The sequence below is a fragment of the Paramisgurnus dabryanus genome, chromosome 11, assembly GCF_030506205.2.
Source record: "Paramisgurnus dabryanus chromosome 11, PD_genome_1.1, whole genome shotgun sequence".
In the NCBI taxonomy this organism is placed as follows: domain Eukaryota; kingdom Metazoa; phylum Chordata; class Actinopteri; order Cypriniformes; family Cobitidae; genus Paramisgurnus; species Paramisgurnus dabryanus.
The window spans coordinates 11,638,993-11,644,992 of NC_133347.1; positions in this window are offsets into that span (position 1 = coordinate 11,638,993).

A 6,000-nucleotide genomic window follows, 5' to 3' on the forward strand; every position below is an offset into this window, starting at 1 on the left:
AAGTTACATCATACATTAAGGAGCTTGGCTCTTTCTTTTCCCTGTCCTGCCATCTTCTTGCCGTGAAACATAACAACTGTTACGAGTGTTACTGGGGATATCAGACTTGTTTTTAAGACTTTGGATAAGCACAACCCACTGCTACTTTTATTCTGACCACTTTCCCACACCAGGGATTATAACTAAAACTGGACTTAATTAGACCATGGAATTTAGTTTGGGGAATTGTCTTTGTGGAAAATGGCTTGTGATTGATTTCCTGATTATAAACTTGAAAGACCAAAACATGTTAGTTGTAAGTTTTCTGTTAATTCAATTCACAGCTACCGTTACTACAATCTTTACCACTGACACTGCTGCTTTCTCTCTGCTTCTACAGCTTGCTCAAATAATGTTTGATACTTTGATGTTTGTGTCCCATGGCCTGAAATTGGAGGTTTGGCGGTTTGATGCGAGGCGGTTGTTGACTTGATTTTCTTGAATCAAGATGAAAGACCAATCTGTCTTTCTGTGGCATTTGATCAGTAAGATTCAGTGACTTATTCGTTCAGGTTCATCATGGTCAACTTCTGATCCACTCATGACAACATGATGGAGGTGACAACAGAAGTGCCTGAAAACCCCTGACTCTGGCCCTCTCTCTCTTTTTTCTTTCTCTCTATCAATGACTTTGATTATTATGGGCTCAGTGATAGAATAGAAGTGGTGTCATTTGACTGTAATAGTAGCACAATCAGGCTCTAACACTGAATCTCTATTGCTCCAGAGGGGCCAAACATTTACCTCAATGTGTGCCGGCACATTTCTGCTTTACATTTTTGTTTACACTGAGCAATGTTCCTGAGACAGTCTCTTTCTTCCTCTCTCCCATCTCTCTCTGATGATTGAATTTCTTATGGTACATTATATTGTATAGAGAAAATATATGTACTTATGGATTCAATTGTGCAGCTCTCAGGTTGATAAGCTCTTATGTAGATGTTCTCTTTTATCTGCCTCTTCATTAAAACCATGTAAAAAGGAGAGGGGGTGTGCATGGAGAGAAAAAAAAAGAAGAGAGTAAGTAGAGAAATGAAGAGAGAGAGAGCTAGTTAGGGGCAACCGAGCATCTACCTCAAGTGTGTCTACATCACCTTTAATCTATGGAAATGCGTGTATCAGATGAGAAGTAATTGTAAAGTGGAGTTTGACTATTAAAATGCCTGGAGAGCATGCTTGATCAGCGGTCCAAAGATAGAGCCGAGATAATCGCTGTCACCCCGAAGGACACTGATGATGGGGACGGAATTAATTTGTAGCGCAGGAAAACAAATTAAGGTACTCGCCGCCAAGCTCTCCATTAGACAATAGCATATATAAATATTTGATCTTGGGCGATGCAGGTTTGCAAAGGTTTTGCACATGCTCATCCAGATGAGAGCTCACAATTCAAGCACACAACTGTAGGCTGTCTCTCCGTAACCTCATCAGTCATCTTTCTCTCCCTCTCTCCTGAACATCCCTGTCTATAACACGCTTTTGTTTTTTGTGACCAAAACGTTTTCTGTTTTGGTCACGTGACGTTCGGTATATACCGTTAGATTCAGCTGGCTTTATTCAAAATATCATAGTGTTGAATATTGCTGTAATACAATACAATTGTTTTCTTACAATGCTGTTGTTAATTACTAAAATCTTTTTTTAATGTTAATTATGCAATGTTCTAATGTATCTAATGTTGTTGTAAAGTGAATTGCACTCTTAAAGTCGCAATGAAATTTTAAATGATAAACTGTAATTTGTTTTGGAATATTGTGGTATTTTTATTTTTTACAAATGACTTGGGTAAAGTGGAAGATTTTCCCGAATTTTTTAAAAGAACCGCCCCTCCACTTAAAAAAAAAAAAATGCACATGCGCAACACTCTACCTCCTCCCAAGAGGGAACGCCTATTAATGTGTGCATGAGAGAGCATGCACGAGCCTAGTTCTTCTCTTCACTCGGTTTACAAGTTGTTGTATTGAGATGTTTATCGTGTCTGCGCGGTTCGTGACTTGTGCCAGGGCTAGCATCGCTAATCATAGCTTACATCAACTTTTACTAGCAGTGATTTTAAATTGATTTCTCCAAATAGCATGCCAAACTTTACCTGTCGAGTAGAAATTTCGTAACTGAGGCATCATGTAGGGAAGAGCACGTGTGACGGCCTTACGTAAACATATCATCAGAATGATTGACAACTGGGATGACAAATAGTCTTGATGATCCACCCGGAAAAAGAAACTCTTCCGCTATACCTTTAACTGTAAGCTTCATTAATAATAAAAAAAATGTATGTGCCCTTATAATCTTTAAAGGCTAAGTGGCCACTTGAATGACAGGTAAACTGCCACTGCTTTTACTACCTTCGAGCTAGGCGGGCGTGGTTTCAGCAATCACACTTCAGCTTCACCCACATCCCGCCTCTTTACCCACTGTCAGTTATCCGAAAGTGATGCGTGGTGACACGATGCCAAGATGGTGACAGCAAGCCCTGCCAACTATTGGCTTCCAAAAAGTTCTTCACAAACCTTTGCATGACGTCACTGACACTATGACTATATTTTTTACAGTCTATGGTTCAGCTCTACCTTTTTTCATTTCAGAAGCTGTTTCACTCGGATATACATCACCACAGGGAAAATAAGACATTTGCTACTTTCGTTTCTTGGTGACTTTAAAATTGAAGATATCTCTCTTAAAAATAAAATTACAACCCGTAGAAGAACTTTTTAGTTCCCCAAAGAGCTTTCTTTTAGTCAATGGATCTTAAAAATCTTTTTTTCGTCCTTTTTATAATATATTGAACTTTTTTTGCTACAATAAAAATAAAATACATTTTGTGCAATTTTATAGTTCTTTGGGGAACCATACAACTAGACAAAACTTGTAGAAAGCTTTTTTAGAGTGTAAGTCTTATTGAAACTTTTAAAGCTCCCGTTCTTTCTGTGATTTTAAAGCTTTATTGTGTTTATAGTGGGCAATATAACATATGTTCATGTTTCACGTGTAAAAACATGCGGTATTTTTCACACAATTTACTCATCTCTATAGAGCTGTTTTCACTGTCCTCAAAACAGTCTTATGTCTTCCTTGTTCTATGAAGTCCCTCCTTCAGAAATACGTAACGAGTTCTGATTGCGTAGTTTGTTTAGTGTGTTGTGATTTGATAGCAGCTTAGCTTAGCAGAGCCGTTTGAGCCAAAGCTGAGCCGTTTCTCAATGTCAAGGAAGGATACTCGGAAGCCAAAATTTCAAGACTGCTACGTCATCAACGTCCGTTGAATGTCGAGGATCCCTGAAATTTCAGCCAAGGACTGAGTTCTTTGTTCGAGAAATATCCCATGTACAGGAAAGGATGCATATGTGTAACCTTTGCGCTCTTCAGGCGCTGAAATCACCCACAATCCTATGCGCGCAGCACCGAAAGCACGTGATGTGCACTTGCTAGCTTGTTCCATTTATCATGTTCTCCGATTGCTTAAGAGGAGCCTCGCTTACTTGTATGTACCAGTCCTGCCAAGGAAGTATCCTTGACATTGAGAAACGGCCCTGGTGACTGACATATTCATGTGGGCGGAGTTTAGTACAAAAACTGTTTTACTGACGTCATTAAAGCAGAAAATAGAGGGCTGTAGTCCAAACCTGCCGTTCGTTGTAGGCTTTGAAAGAGGAATTCTATTAAAGAAAATAAATCGCCTGGCGGTGAACTTTGAGCTTTATCATTTTACAGGTATTATTTTACTATTATAGCAACATTACACACTAACTAGGGTTTAAAAAATGGGATCAGGAAGAACGTGACCTTTAAGAATGCATTGTACAACTTGTAAAGCTGTAGTTTTTATGGGGTGGGGGGGTCATCTTGACTGTTTTAGCTTAAATAATATAAATTCAGAACGTTTTTAACAGGTTTATAGAAAATGCAGGTATTAAATATTCAATATTCAAATATACAACATGACACATTTCTGGCAATTAATTAATGCCAAAATGTGTAAATAACAACCAATTTAAACGTTGTAGAGATTCCAATAAAATGTGTGTGGTTCAAACTAACACAACTTTAGTTGATTTGCGCGTGTATCGGTTCAGGCAAAATCCTGGTGGTGCTGCGCAGACCGATCGGCGTATGACATCACAGCTTTCGAAAGCCTCTCGCTGTCTCGCGGTATTTATTTCATACCACGAATCGTCTGCACACAATACCGCATGAAGTTGAACACACATAAGGTCTGTTTAAACCCTGTCTAAAAGTCTTATTTTCTTTAAGGGATCGGTTTGTCAGTAGCGCGTTGGTGTTAATGTTTGGGCTAATTATCTCAGCGTGTGTTAATGACTGTGTTAATGCGCGTGCAGTGAGTTAGCAACGTGCGGCTCCTCCCTCTCTCGCTCGGATCTAATGAGGCTGCTGCTTTAATGAGGGATTTAATGGATTTATTGCTATTTAGGGCTCAGGCGTACAAGGCTCCCTGATGTCAAATGGCTTTAATTGGCGTATGGAGTTTGCCCAAAAGTCCCTTCTATTGTCAACCAGCCGTATCGTACACCTGACGCCACTGTGCAGTCAAGTAACCCCTGATGACTGACACATTCGACATAGGCTTGTTATCAGGATAGCTTGTTTAATACTAATAATATTTATTTTCTATAGTTGTATATATGTTTTATATAATATATTATACTACCACATAATAATTATACTTTAGGCATAGGATATTGTATAATTAGTATAGAGTTAGGCTAACTGTAGTAAATTGGATAAACTGTAATAATAGCCTATAAAACACTACATTATCTTAAAACATATGTTTAAAAACACTATACTGTAGTGTCTAGGAATTTCCTTCAAGTTTACTATATTAAATACTATTATAGCTACTACAGTAATTTTTTCAGTGGGAGAGTTCACATTTAGTTCTTTAAAATTAGTCTAACAATAGCTATGATAATAAAAAATATGGTTGTACTTTTACATAAATTTAATAACTTAAAAATAGCTACAGTTTATTTTTTTATTTTATTAAAAATTGACTACAGTTATAGACTATTGTAATACACAATAATATAGTATACATTAAAGTGTTGTAATTAATATAATATAATAATATAATATAATATTGTAATATTGTGATTTTTTTCATTTGTGTATGCATTATTATCTTATAAAGTAAAACAAAATAATTGTATTACCTTTCAGTATTTGTATTTCATAGTTGTGTTTATATCTGGATCTTGAAGGTTAGTTAAACCCCATAACTGTTTTATCCATCTGACATGTTGTCTGTATTCCACCGGAGTTGAAAGTCATTTGGGCACTTGTTTGCTCTGGGCAGCTGTCAGATGAGCCTTGTCCTCCAGCTCCATGATCAATACCAATTTAGTGTTAATAGATGTCAATTGATCTGATATCCCCAGGGGTGTGGCATGACCACACACAGCGTTCTACATCTATAGCATGTAAAATGGGCTGATCGTCTAGGGAATGCAATGCTACTCTATCTTTATAACATTCCCCAGGATGGTGCCTATTGTTAAAAAAAAGTCAGCTTTGGACAAAATGACATGTTTTGACAATCAAGTTTCTAATTATAAGCTAATGATATTTATATGAACTAATAGTTTACATGGTAAATTATTATTAATTATTTTTCATCATAGTCAATTTTGTCACTGTTTATCTTCAGTATAATGATAGTAATACAATCATTGGAAGGTTATGTTTATCTCACAAAAATGGTCTGGGCGAATTTAGAAGAGGACAGATTTGTGACCGAGCTGTGTTTCCCTATGGTTGCTCTATAGTGACAATATTTGCATGTGTGTAGAACTTGGCTTACCTAAAAAGCCCTTCCAGCACGAGTGGCCTGCTAACTCATTAGTTCTCTGCTCCTTATAAAAAGTCTTTATGATGCTAAGCCTGCCCTGGAGGTAATTTGTATTGGCCGATGCACAACATTCAACAAGCCCCTCTCTGCAAGGA